At 43.2% G+C, this 14,993-nt stretch overlaps 1 protein-coding gene across 1 annotated transcript in view; it reads left to right on the top strand.

The window, feature by feature from the left end:
• Nucleotides 1-9,387: 9,387 nt before the first annotated feature.
• Nucleotides 9,388-14,993, top strand: part of YPEL2 (yippee like 2) — a 70,305-nt gene continuing 64,699 nt past the window's right edge. Inside the window, exon 1 of the mRNA XM_072646872.1 lies at nucleotides 9,388-9,519. The gene's annotated coding sequence lies outside the window, so the exon portion shown is untranslated. The remainder of the gene's footprint in view (nucleotides 9,520-14,993) is intronic.

Here is a 14,993-nt window from a genome sequence, read left to right on the forward strand (position 1 = left end):
TTTGCAAATACCAGGTGTCCCAGAAGTCTTAGTGTAGTTGTAAGCTTTTTTAAAATCTCATTTTATCCTCACAACCACCCTGGGATATAGGTGCCATTATTATCTCCATTTTACAGATGAGAAAACTGAGGCAAACAGAAGTTGTCATTTGTCCAAGGTCACTCAGCTGCGGTAAGTGCCCAAGGTCAAAGCTGAACACAGTCTTCTTGGCTGCAGGTCCAGCACTCTATTCACTGGACCACATAGCTGCTTCTCAGCTTCTTGGCTGATCATGGAACATAGTGCGAGGCAGCAAATTTTGAACATTAGGTCATAGGAGAATGTATAAGCTATTTGGTTGGAGGGGAATTTTGTTATAATGAGTATATTACACATATGTTCTCTGAAGTGAAAGAAAGGATCTGAACCCAATGGAACAAGAGGAAAGAGGTGTCATCCACATCCCTTCCCACCCCTGTCCTCCTGGTTCCTGCCTCCTTTCTTGTGACATGCTTGGTTGGCAAGGTAGTATAGGAATTTAGGTAGGTTTTTCTGGAGGATGTGATGAAGCTGTTTAAGAAGTTGAGGAGGAAATTACAGTTTGATGATAAAATGTTAATGGTGTTAAACCACAGCACAAGTCACAGCCCAATTTAACTAATTACTCCTGATTTTTCACTCCTAATGGAAAAAGCCCAGAATCAGGTGCTTTTTACTACTTGAGTAAATAGAAGAAGTATTGTCATAAAGGATGATTCATTGTAATCAGATAAATGAAACCCCAGGACCCATAAATTTTAGGTGTAGAACTGGATTTCTTTGTCTTACCTCTCCAGGAATTTATATGGCTCTCTAGTTTTATAATATTAGCCTGAGTGTTCCCTGCCCCCCAAGTAAAAAGCACTTGGCATTTCTATAATAATAATATCTAGTACTTACATAGCATTTTAGGGTTTACAAAGTGCTTTATATATATTATCCTATTTTATCATCATAACAACCCTGGAAAATATATGTTATAATTATCTTCATTTTACAGATGAGAAAACTGAGGATGAGAGCAGTTAAGTGACTTGACCAGGCTCACACAGCTGAGTAAGTATCTGAGGCTGAATTTGAACTTGTTTTACTAATTCCAGATACAATGCTTTATCCTTTTTACCCCAGCTGCCTGTTAAAAGAGATGATTCCTCCTCTTCTTACCTGCTTTGTTGTTGTCAAGTCATTTGTTCAGTCCTGTCCCACTCTCCATGACCCCATTTGGGATTTTCTTGGCAGAGATACTGGAGTGGTTTGCCATTTCCTTCTCCAGCTCATGTTATAGATGAGGAAACTGAGAGACAGTGGGTTAAGTGACTTGCCCAGGGTCACACAGCTAGTAAGTGTCTGAGGCCAGATTTGAACTCAGGAAGATTCAGCTTTCTGATTGGCATTCCATCTACTATGCCACCTAGCTGCCACTTTCTCCCCTGCACAGTCCAAGTAATTTGTAGCAGCAAAGGAGATTTGCTCCCTTTGGTCCTTCCAGGCATCTCCCATACTCCTCTCACAAATGAAACTTACCTTGTAACAAAGAAAAAGAGTGAAAAGAAACACACAAATATACAGAAACCTTTAGCATCCGTAGTGCTCTGCTGTAGTAGCTCACTACCTCTCTGACCTGTGTGGGAGGAGATATTTTAAATTTCTTTCAAATTCTTTTCTCTAGGAAGTTCAATGGCATTTCTCTTGTTCAGAATTCAACTTCCTCTTAGTGACTTAAAAAAACCACTTCATTATTGAAGTCCTACAGTATATTGTTCTCCTCTGGCTTTGGCTTTTGCTGCTTCCCATATTTCAACTTCCAATTATCCTAAGACCAGTCTGTGGGTGCAAGAAGCTTGGTTCAAGAATTCTTCTACTTATTTAGGAAATTCTCTGTCATTCTGCCACTGCTTCCTCAAGGTCAAACTAGAGCTCTGGCCATGGCTGGGAGTTCCTCATCACTCTTTCACTACTTCCAACTTCTATCTCTGGTGCCATATAATTTTCTGCAGGCCTCTCCAGGAAACTAAATACAAATTTCTGTGAATTGCTCCTCTCTTTCTACTATGCTCTAACCTCTGATTCTTTCTGGCTATAGTCTAAACATGAACTGGTCTAAAATCAATACTCAATTTTAGACTAGTCCTAGTGAACATGGAATGTGGTCTACTTTGGCCACCACACCCCTCTTTGTGTGCTCATTGCCAATTCAAATGTAAGCTCTTTGAGAATAGGCACTATCTGGCTTTTGTCACCCAGCCCTCCAATTTAGTGAGATGAGTTTGTTGTTCAATCGTGTCAGACTCTTCATGACTCCATTTAGGGTTTTCTTTGCAAAGATACTGGAGTGGTTTTCCTTCTTCAGTTCATTTGACAGATGAGGAAACTGAGGGAAACAGGGTTAAGTGATTTGCCCAGAGTCACACAGCTAGCAAGTATCTGAGGTCAGATTTGAACCCAGGAAGATAAGTTCTCCTGACTCCAGCACTCTACTGCACCACCTAACTGCCCCACCAAGAGAAGTTTAAAACATACGTATAAATGCTTAATCCTTCATGTATGCAGTAACAATATCAAAAGTTAACTTACTTAAAAGTTCCTCTTTTCAAGGGACTCACATCTCTTTTGAGAGATTCAATAAGGTCTTTTTACAAAGTTCTTCTTGGACACATTCTACACCTACAAGACCTTTCTTTGGGTTAGGAAAAGCATTGTATATAGATAGGAATTTACCTTCTATCTCTATCTCCCCTCCCCCCAGTTTCCTTCCAGTTTTTAATTCTGACAGGGAAATTCCATTATAATACAGCTTCCCTTTCTGAATTTTAGGCTGTGTGTAAGGGCTAGGATGTTCTTGTTGGTTGCAGGTTTAGCAGAGAGAACTTTGGTTTTATAGCTAGGACATATGAATTAGTATTCTGGCTTTGCCACTTCTTAGCCCTTAGATTCATAACTTCTTCCAGTCTCAGTTTCCCTATCTGCAAAATAATAGTTAATAATAATAGCTAATACTTACAAAGTGCCTACTACGTGTCAGGCAGTGTGCTAAGTGCTTTATTGTTAATATGTCGTTTGATCCTCACAACAACCCTGGGAGATAAGTGAAGATAATAATATTTGTCCATAATAACAATGTAGTTAAAGCACCATATAAGGGTGAAATAATGTAATTCTTTGTCAAGCAGATAGAAAGCAGAGTGAAGCCAAAAGCTATCTTGAAGATTAAGGTGTAATGAATTTATACCCAAAAGTCATGGCCCTAGAGAAACTCCCTCCCAGCAACAGGTCTTTGATTTACTAGATAAGCCCTAAGGAGTTGTCTGAGGAACCTAGAGGTTAAATGACTTAACCAAGCCCACAGAAAATACTTGATTGATCATCAAAGAGTAAAGTGGTACTCTCATTCAATTACAATCAAGGAGGGAAGCGATAGATCACTGAGAGTTTGGGAAGAACTGATTGAATTTTAATTGAATTGATTGGATCAACAAGCATTTATTAAGCACCTACTGTATGCCCTAGGGACACTAAGAAAGAACTGAAACTGTACCTGCCCTGTGAAATTTACATTCTAATGGAGGAGACAACAATTTATTTCTGTTAAGTATATACAGAGTGTTGTTCATCCTTATTTTTGAAGAGGACTGATGCCATCATGGGTGATGCCTTGATTTGCATTTAATTGGATTTAAGTGAGTTGTACAAGGGCCTCAGTCTTACTCTCTCTTCCAGAGTTATCAAAATCCAGTGGCAGGACAAAAGTCAGGATGACTGGCCAAGACTTAGGATGCAATGGATGACCATGATGTCTGACCAAGCTCTAACCACTGGCCATTCAAACAGTTCTGTTCTACGTGCATGCAGGGGAAGTCTTCACATGTTTGGGGTAGATATCCCCCTAACTTACCAATAGGTTAGAGGCCTGTTGCTTACCCTTAAACTGGTTTAGTTCATCTACAAAGGCAAAATTACAGGGATGTGGCCCACTGCACATGCTACAGCTTCCTGGTGCCCTGGGTGAGGATTGGGAGAAGGTGGACATCAAAGGTGGATGAGCAGCCCTGATAAGGGCTCAGTAAACCCTCACACCAGAAGTGCCAGTCCTTTCTGAATAGCCCGCACATCCCATAAACAGAATAAACATTTTAAAAAATAGATAATATTTTGGGGGAGGGAGGGCACTAGCAACTGGAGGGAGCTAGAAAGTCTTCTGATAGAACTAGGGTTTAAAACTTTTTTGTGGGTCATGAATCCCTTGGCAATTGTCTGGTGAAGGCTATGGATAACTTCTCAGAATTTTTTTTTAATGCACAAAATATGTAGGGATTATAAGAAAAACCAATTATATTGAAATATGGTTATCAAAATGTTTTTCAAAACAAATTCATGGATCCTAGATTTAGAATCCCTAAGAGAAGGTGGTACTTGAGCTGAGTTTTGAAAGAAGCTAGGGATTTATTTCTAAGAGGAAGAGGTGAGGAAGGAGGTAGAATCTGGAGCTTAGAGACTAGTTTTATGGGTGAGGAGACATAGACCCAGAGAGGAGAATTGATTTCTGAAACATCACACAGAGAGCAGAGATAATTCAAACATACTTCTTTTGATTCCAGATGCATTAGCAATAGCCTGTCTTAGATTACCTTGAGAATTAAACAATATAGATTAAAGCTTTCCAATTTTTCTTTGACATATCTTAATACAGTCATCAAACATTAAATATTTCTCAATCCAGTCACTGGATAAACACTGGGGATACAAATATGAAAAAAGCAAGATGGTCCCTGCCCTTAGTGGGTTTATATTCTAATGGGGAAGACAGCACATAAAAGAAAGCTGAAAAAGTGAAGGTGAAGGTACAGTAACTGACTAGGGTGTTTGGGGAAGTCTGAGGTGTCCCAGAGTAGTGCATCCAGGTGAGAAATGAGATGTTCGGAACTGAACTCTCCACTTAAATGGAGTTTTGACATTTGGTTATAGTAGGTAGTTTATGTCTGATCCTAAATTTCCTTGCTTTACAGCTTGCTCTATTATTCTAGAAACTTCTCTAATTTAACACAATAGGCTTTTCTCCTTTTAATATAGCCTCTGCTTCTTCCTTATTGCAACCTCTACTGTGCTTGGCACCCGGTAGGTTCTTAATAGCTGAATATATAGAATATACATAATAGACAGGGTGGGTCCCAAAAAAGTGATAATATGCCCAGTAAAGCAGTTCATTCTTAGGCCTTGGATTAAGTTGGCAGAAGGTCTTCTTCAAACTGGACCAGACAAGATGAAGGTCTATAAAGAGCTTTACTTGAATTAGCTCAGTTGACTCTTACAACAGCTCTGAGATAAGTGCTGTTACCCTCATTTTACAGTGGAAACAAGCCTGGAATAACACAACTAGGAAAAGTCTGAGTAGGGATCTGAACCCAGGTGTTCTTTCTACCCCTAGTTAATAGCATTTTATTTTTTCTAATTACTATAATTTTCTAATTAAAATACATATAATATATATAATCTAATCTAATTATTATAATTTTATAATTACATGTGAAGATAGTTTTCAACTTTTATAAGATTTTGAGTTCCAAATTTTTCTCCCTCCTTCACTTCCCTTTCCCCTCCCCAAGATGGTAATCTGATATAGTATACACATACAGTCATGTTAAACATTTTTTCATAGTAGTCACATTGTGAAAGAAGAATCAGAACAAAAAGGAAAAACCATGAGAGAGAAAAAACAACAAAAACAAAAAAGAGAAAATAGTATGCTTCTATCTGCTTTCAAACTCCATAGTTCTTTCTCTGGGTTTGGGCAGCATTTTCCATCATGAATCTTTTGGAGTTGTCTCAAATCACTGCGTTACTGAGAACAGCTAAGTCTATCAAAGTTGGTCATCGAGCAATGTTGCCGTTACTGTGTACAGTGGTCTCCTGGTTCTGCTCACTTCACTCAGCATCAGTTTACGTAAATCTTTCCAGGTTTTTCTGAAATCCTTTGGCTCACCATTTTTTGTGGAACAATAGCATTCATTACATTCATATACCACAACTTGTTCAGGCATTCCCAACTGATGGGCATCCCCTCCAATTTCCAATTCTTGGCCACCACAAAAAATACTGCTATAAATATTTTTATACATGTTGGTCCTTTCCCCTTTTTTATGCTCTCTTTGAAATCGAGGTTTCGAGTTCAATACTCTTATCCATTATGTCATGCTACCTTTGCATAAATTTGTAACGCATCACTGTTTGTAAAAAGCCAGTGAACGATTTGAACTTTATTGTTTACTTCCTATGTGGACCTTGGACAAGTCACTTCCCTTCCCCTGGTTACAGTTTCATTCTTTATAAAACAGATTTGAACTAGATCTCTAAGATCCTCTTTGTGTGCTGCAGTTTTCTTCTGGCCCTTTAGGGTTACCTTCCAAGGATACACCAGGACAGACCAGCAGGGGCCCTCAGATTTCACTTTGAGAACTGGGACCCATTCTCTTAGCTCTTACCCTTTTATTTAAACAGAAACAGTAGTAACCAATGTTGTTACATAACCAGCCAGTATCATAAAGTGTTAAACTAATATGTGTCAGATGCAAATCGGTTACGTGTCACTTCACTTTAAAAGTATTCCTGAAACCTTGTAACAAGTGGGGATGATGGCCCCATTACATCTGCTTAGACCAGTGCTCATTATCACCCTTTTCTGGTTTAGGATTCTTTCTTGCCTGAAGCCATCACTGATAAATCAGATTTGGTTATTTGGCTCTTAGGATGCATCTGGGAATTTTGTTCATTTTTAGAGTTTCTCCATCCGAAATATGTTACCAATTAGGTGATGATTTCTACTTGGATAGATGCAGGTGGAAGGTGCAGATGGATGAACGGCAAACATTAATTCAACACACTTGTTAAACACCTACTATGTGCAAGCCACTGGGATAGGTGCTGGGAGCACAAAGATTTAAAAAAAAAATCAGTTCTTTTCCTTAAAGAATTTGCAATCTCCTAGAAGGGGAAAGAAGGAAGGACCATGTTATATAAGTTAGAATGACTGAACCTCCTATATATACTGATGCATTTTCCTCTAACCAAAATGATGATACTTATTTCATTGTTACTGAGAGAATGCCTTTTGGATTTTTCCAGTACTAGGGTTGGATTCTGTACGGATCTACCCACACTCTTCCCTGGACTCCTTCTGACCAACTACACATTTATGAGAAAGTAGAGCTGAGTTTTTATGACCTCATTTGTGCATACTGGGCCTAAGGAAATAAGAAGAGTATATAGTAGTAGAAAGAACACATTGGTCAGTGAAACTAGCGAGCTCAAAGCACCTAAGTCTGAACCCTGGCTTTGCTACTTCTGTGACTTTAAGTAAGAAATTTTATCTTACCTCTCTCTGGGCCCATTTTTCCCTTCTGTAAAATGAAGGCGTTGGACTAGGTGGTCTCTGCCAGCTCTAAATCCTACAATACTCTTTGAGTTAGGGGGTACACTTTGCAACATGTCACATAGGGATCTAACCCCAAAGGATATCATAGATAACAGAGCTAAGCAACCATATAGGTAACCCATATGTATGTCTGGTGCTGCAGCTATGTGCCCTGAAGTATCTAATACAGTTAGATTCATAGGCTGTTTGAATGTGATAGGACCTTAGTTATCATTTAGTTCAACTCTCCCATCTTAGAGATGAGAGAACTAAGATCTAAAGAAATGAATTGATGCGTATGAGAACACAGCAAATTAGTGGCAGAAGCATACTTGACTCTGAATCTCAGTCCCATGTTCTTTTTTTTAACCACTTAATCTCTGTGTCTTTTTAAACACAAAAATTACAAGGGCTTTGCAAGTAGGGCTTGCTATCCAAAGTTTCCAGGTTCTCTATGAATTTGTGGAATCTGAAACAAATCCCAAAGCTCTCTTTCTTACTCAGCCTTCTTCTAGCTTCCCTATTCCATGGGATCTATGGATTGCCCCCCTACAACATAACCCAGAACATCTGGTTTGCTCAGTCACAAGTCTTGTGACATTTCTTGGCTACAGGGGGTAAACTCTGGCTTATTGTTTCTTTACTTTCTTCCCCTTCCTAGGAAGGTAAATGAGAGACAATGAACAACATACTCCCAAAGCACAGATTTTATTAGCAGGACCGTTTTTGTATCATGAGAAGCTGCAATGCTTAAGACTTCCCTGTTATCTTGCTCCAATCTCCTTCATGACCTTCATCCTTCTCTTTCATCCAGTGTGGAGAAGGTAGACTGTGAGCTTGGGGAAAATATCTTCTTTCCAGAAAGAGTAAACTTAGAGGTCAAAGAAAGAGCTACGGATCAAGGTGGGAGGAATGAGGACTTCAGCAAGGACAGCCAATCCATCCCTCAGTGTCTTGCAAAGAGAGGGTTTGGAGTCCCTGACACGTGTTGCACCTTCTCACAGCCTCCTCTCTCTAAAATCTCTCTCTTTCCTCATCCCTCCCACCCATAAATTCCCAAAGAGGCAGTAGGGATGCCTCTCAGCAAAGCTGGGAGATTATGGCTACATCTATTGCTTCTGAAGGGCAGCATTCTGAGCCCTGCATCTGGGAGATATTTCTTCATAATGTTTTCCTCGGGATCATGGTCCTGAGAAAATTTTTACTTGGGACCTGGGCACCAACTAGGTTATTTTAGGGGTAGAGGAGGGACTGGGTGGGAATTAAGACTCAAGGGTGAAGGCCATTCTAGCTTGGCCTTAACTCCTACTATATTGAAAAGTCCACTGTTTCCTAATAGATGCATTTCACATACCCTTTCCTTCCCCCACTTCCCACCCCATACCCCTGAAAGTGCAGCTCTCCAGTGGCTGAATGAACTGGCACAGACTGGGGGTGCCTACACCGTGGATGTCTATTTCGCCTCTTCTCTAAAAAGTCTTGTCTTTGTAAACAAAAGTCATCCGCCGGTCAAGAAGGCCAGGGTATATACCCCAAATCTAAATAAACAATCTCCTATATGACGCTGAAGGCACACCCCAGCCTGATCACCTCTTTCGTCTGACACCTACCACCACCCTTCCCTGGGCCTTGATTCAAAGAGGCTGAGCCTCCCCGGCCACGCAGGACTCGGCCAGGACCCAGGGCCCAGGCTGTGTGGTCCTTAACTCAGTCCACTCTCCGCAACCCAACTGGCACGAGCTGTGGGGGCAGGGAAGAAGGGGGGGGCGGAGCTCCTTCTACAGCTGATTGGCTCTGCGCGGAAGGGCTGCGGCCACCCCCAGCCAACCGGCTGCGTGTTGCTATGTGCCGAGCAGAGGGGATAGGCGCGGGGGCGCGTCCGTCACCTGGCAGCCCCCGGCCCGGTCCGGGAGGGATGCGGAGCGGCGGCGGCAGTGGAGGCGACTGTGGCTTTAAGAGGGGAGCGCGAGCGGAGCCCGGGATCCGAGCCGGGCCGCCTCCTCCTCCTGCCGCGCAGCGGAGCCAGGCGAGCTGAGCAGAGCAGAGCTGAGCCAAACCGAGTTGTGGCCGGAGCCGAATCATCTGGTCAAAGCTGGGTGAGTGCTGGGACTGGGGCTCCCGGAGGGAGGCCCGGGCATCGGGGGCGGCGGCGGGAGCTGGAGCAGGGGTGGGCACGGCTCCGGACCCGGGCGTGGGTGTGGGCGTGGGGAGCGCTCTGGCCGCCGCCGCCTGCAGTGCTCCCCATCTCCGGACTTGCCCCGCTTGGGGCGCCAGGCGCGGGGGTCGAGGCCATCGGTGCCTCATCTTGCCTGGCTGGCTCCCGCACCTCCGGGTTCCGGAGCTGGGCTCGGGGCACTGAGCTCCGGGGGTTGGGGGGAACCGGTAGCCCGGGGCGCCACGTGACCAGTTTGTTTACAAACACAGCCGGCGGGACCCGAGAATTGCTCCTGCTGGCGCCGGGTCGCAGGGGACTGGGGTCCGGGCTGCGGGGTCCGGGAATGTCCCCGGCGGCCGGTCTGGACGCGGCCAATCTTTTGCGTCTCTTGGCCCGCTTCCTCCGGCGCCTAGAACCTTGCCAAGGTCCCCAGAGCGCGGCTCCGGGGCCAATAGCCCCGAAGTGGCCCGGGGAGGTTGGGGACCCAGAGAGCGAGCCCCCTTGGACTTGCCAGAAACCCCACTGCCTTGGCGAGCGATCGGAGCTCCGTCCTAGGTCTGATTTGCTGAGCTGAGATCATCCACCGGCCCCCGTGACTAGACTTGGGAGTAGTCGGGGAAAAGGGAGTAGGTGGGGAAGGTCTGGGCACCCTGCTGAGCTCTCTCCCTACTTTGGATGACTCTTGCCCTGGGCAGCTTCTGGGTCACCGTAGTAGCCGCACGCTCCTAGGGGGCGCTGGTATGTGGTGTTGCCTTTTCCCGTGGTGTAGAAGAGCTCCCAGGATGCAGGGACCTGGTCCACCTTCTTGGGACAGGGCTCACCAGCCTCTCCTTTTTTAGGCTACTAGTGGGAAAGGTAACTGCCACTGAGCCCCAGTTATTCTCCTATCCACAAAAGTGGATGAGGAAGAGAAGAGGGATGCTTTTGTCCCCTTTCCTCACCCAGCCCTAATACAGCTGGTGACCCCTGCTCCTCACCAGTGGTCAACCACCACCATCTCCCCTCCCGACAAGGATAGCACCTCAAGCTACCCTGGGAATCTTCAAAGGTAAAGTGGGGGGGAGGGGGCAGAGCAGGTCCTTGACTTTCTTTGGATCCCAGTCCTCTTGTTTGGACTTTAGCACTTTGTTTATCCCCCTTTCCCTTTCTGTTTGTTTTTCTCGAAGCTAGCCTGTTAACACTGTTTACTTCCTGATCACTGCGTCTGTGTTCTGGTATCTGAGGGACAAATGCCCCGGTTTGCCGATGATAAAGGGGCTCTTTAAAATCAAGGTGTTTCTCTCTTGGTTATTTAAACCATATTCCACAGCCAGTTTTATGCTTTCAGAAAGAGCATAGCTGCCAGGATCTTTTGGTTGAAAGAGGAAAGATTCTTCTGTGCATTAATTTCTTTTAGATATTTTGTCTTCTTTCTTTACCTGTTTAGATGATCTATATACCTTGATTTCCCCATAGGGTCCTCTCTGAATTACTTTCTGAAAAGTTAGTGAGTAGGGAAGCAGCTGTCTTCTCAGCTAAGTTGGATCACAGTCAGGCTGAGGGCGAGGGCGAGGGTGAGGGTGAGAGCTGTCTGGATATCTGGCCCAGAGAAGGTCTGGTGAAAAATCAGCGATTTGCTTCTTTCCTTCTCATAAATACATTAGAACTGGGTAGGACCTTAAACATCATCCAGTTCTATCTCTTCTTGTTGATTGTGGAGGAAACTGAGTCTCTGTATAGGGCAGTGAATTGCCTAAGATGAGGTATCTAGGCAGAAAGAACCTCTAGGCCAAGTTCTTTGTGTTTCTTGTTTATGGGAGTGGGGACTCTATTTTTATCTTATCTTTCACTGATATTGCTTCTGAGACCCTCTTAGAGAACTCTCAACTCCTTTCTCCTCCCTTCTCTGTTTCCCTCCACTTAAGCCAAATCTTGCTTCTCTGAAGTTTTTCTTTCCATTTTCTTCACTTTGTGACTATGATGTGAGTGGGCAGCCTTGGAGCCTGACAGCCCTGGAGGCTGAATTTCCATCCCTGAAGAACTGGTCCAGCCTGAGGAGCAATTGTGTAAGCATTCTCTCTGGGTACTATCCTCTGGCCCAAAGGGACTGAGTGTCTCTTGGTTAGAAAAGGTATAAGAGTATAAAGCAGCTCATTCCCTGCCTCACCTCGCCTTGGCTTTTGCTTGTCAGAATTCTTGAGTACAAGTCTCTCAAGTTTTTGTTTTTTAGCATGTTGATAAGTGTATTTCAGTATTAGTGGGTCCCTAGGTAATTCCATGTATTTCTTTTGTGCATTTAAAAACATTTATTCTGAGAAAAGCTAAGTGGGCTTTGGTTTCTCAAAGGGGTTAATGACACAGAAGTTAAAGAACCCTTGCTGTAGGTTATGAGAGATGTGCTTTGGGGTTTGCAAAGCATTTTACGGATATTATTTCATTTACTCCTCACTGTCCTTAAAGACAGGAGCAGTATTATTATCCCTATTTTACAGATAGGGAAACTCAGGTTCAGACAGGTTGAGTGACTTGCCCAGAGTCACAGAGCTAATAGGTAAATACAGTGGAAGTACCCCTGAAATGAATGTCTTGTTTCATCTCAGGGGTACTTCCATAGTATCTGTGACAGGATTTGAACCAGATTCTTTTGGATTGTCTTCAGTGCTATCCACTGTACTATGCTTCTGTTTAGAAGCCAGACTCCAGAAGGCCTCTCCTGAATGCAATACTTGACCTAGAACAGGGTAAATACTCCCAGTATCAGGGAGGCAACCTGTGGGGAGCTTTCTCCCTGAATGATAGTCAGACTGTCAGATAAGGATTAGCTCACCATGCTCTTATAATAGGACAGGGGTCCATGAGCAGATTTCAAGGGAGTCAGAACTTGGATGGGAGAACTTTTCCATCTTTATTCTACTAACCTTTAATTAAAATCTACCGTTTTCTTTAGTCATGAATGTAAGCAACAAAACTTTCTTTTTTTTTTTCAGGTATCTTTATTTTTTTTTTAATTTTTTTTTTAATTTTTTAATGTTTAACAATCACTGCCATACAATTGTGATTTTATCCCCCCCACCTACCCCCCACTCCCCCCCTCCCTCCCCACAACTGCATACAATTCTGTATAGATTCTACATATACTTTCCTATTGAGTATATTTTCACTATAGTCATGCTCTGTAGTCAGACTAAGATAAATGAAAGAAATCGTATAACAAATCAGAACATGATACACAGACACATACACATACACAAACATGATCTGTTACATTATGTGAGTGACTTCCATATTTCTCTCTCTGAGTGTGGAAGGCATTTTGCCTTGAGAACCACCATTGGGATTTTTTTTTTTGTAAGAAGTTCTTGTGTTATTACAAAAATCTAAGTCTACCAGAAAAAACTCTCGCACACTGTGGTTGTTGCTGTGCATAAAGTTCTCCTGGTTCTGCTCCTTTCACTCAGCATCAGGTCATATAAGTCCTTCCAGGCCTCTCTGAAGTCTTCTTGTTCATCATTTCTTATGGCACAATAGTACTCCATTACGTTCATATACCATAATTTATTCAGCCATTCCCCAATTGATGGACATCCCCTTGACTTCCAGTTTTTGGCAACTACATAGAGTGCTGATATAAATATTTTTGTACATGTGGGACCCTTTCCCATTTTTATGATCTCTTGGGGATATAGTCCTAGTAGCGATATTGCTGGGTCAAAAGGTATGCACATTTTTGTAGCCCTTTGGGCATAGTTCCAAATTGCTCTCCAGAATGGTTGGATGCGCTCGCAGCTCCACCAACAATGAATTAGTGTTCCAACTCTCCCACATCCTCTCCAGCATTTATCATTTTCTTGTTCTGTCATGTTTGCCAATCTTATAGGTGTGATGTGGTACCTCAGAGCAACAAAACTTTCTTGAGAAAGGGTCCATGTAACCATGACAAAAGGGGTCCTTTACACACAAAAAGGACTAAAAACTCCTGTACTAGAGTGTTGAGATGATGAAAAAAGTGAAGGGTCCTAGAAATGTGAGGCTCACACAGGGAGGGGAGAACTCCATTGTCAGCTTGGCTACCAAGCCAAGTATCAGGCTGGTGATGACCTAGGTCATGGTCAATGTGAGTGCAAAACATTGCCTTTTCCTTTTGTCTCCTGGGCTCAGGTGGTTGTGAAGGAAGCATGACTTCTTGCTTCTGAGCTGCAAGCAAGTCCTGAATTATAACATAGCATTTGTGTCAGGATTGGGGTGAGGAGTAGAGAGAAAGAATGGAGTCCTGCTGGCTGTGGTTATTGTTGTTATGTTTCTTGTGTCCTAGTGGCTTTTAGGGGGTTGTCCAGGCATGTGCTTGAGGCCATTAACAATTCCTGGCAGCCCAAAGTAGAAAATGTTGATTATGCTTATTTCAAAATCTCCCCTCTCCCGGGCTGTATAGCCTGGGGAAAGGGCAGACTCATAATAACTTTTTTGTTGGGGGGGAGGGTTGCATTGGAGGGGCAGGGAGGGTGACCTTTGTTTATCTACAAGCCTGTGTTAAAAAGCAGAGCAGAGGTTCTTGTTTTTCTCTCTGTGCCCCAGTCTCAGTTCTTGGACAGCTTGGTGTACCTGATTGTGTTAGAGTTCTTACCCTGCTGTCTTATCCCTTGTCTCTGAGGCTCTCTAACCCCTGGGGCTCAGTGTAAACCCCCTCCCTACACTTGATTTATCCATATATCTGCTTTTCCCATTGGTTACTGTGGTCTAGACACTTGTGTGTGGGGAAGTCTCTGGATTATCATTCCATTGTGAGCTCTTTGAAGGCAAGGATTGTCTTTTGTTTTTCTTTGTATCATTTGGTGCTTACCACAGAGTCTTGACTTGACTTAAATTAATCAAAGCTGCCATTCCCTTTTAGAAAGGACCTAAATGACAAAACTAGAATTCAAGTGAAATGTGCTTTATATGGGAACATTAAGTACAGTAGCTCTTCTCCCCCCCCCTTTTATCTTTCTGAGAAATTAGCTTTGGAAAACTTTGGATTAACTTTGGAAACTTATCAGTGTAGAAATGTCCTTCACCTAATTGGCCAAGAATCTCACTTGCTTAGGGTTGAGTTTTTGTTATTTTGTATCTTGGAGAAAAGACTTAAGGATAAAGGCAAGAGTGAGAATGTTCAAATGGTCTAGGCCAGTATAACACCTGCTTGGGTAGTGAGCTCCTTCTAGTGTGTGAGCCTCCCATTTCCAGTGCCCTCCACATCCTTTTTCATCATTCCAACCCCTTCCTAGATGGGATTTGTTAGTCTGATGGTATCAGACTCAGCCTGACCATGTCTTTATAAGGCCTGTCACCAAAGTCACTAGGTGCAGTTGACAGAGATCTGTTTCCTTAAGATGAAATGATGTAAAAGGCAAAGATGATTCTTCTTGGACTTCAGGTCCCTTGCATTTAGACTAATAGCTG

The sequence above is a fragment of the Notamacropus eugenii genome, chromosome 2, assembly GCF_028372415.1.
Source record: "Notamacropus eugenii isolate mMacEug1 chromosome 2, mMacEug1.pri_v2, whole genome shotgun sequence".
NCBI classification, from domain to species: domain Eukaryota; kingdom Metazoa; phylum Chordata; class Mammalia; order Diprotodontia; family Macropodidae; genus Notamacropus; species Notamacropus eugenii.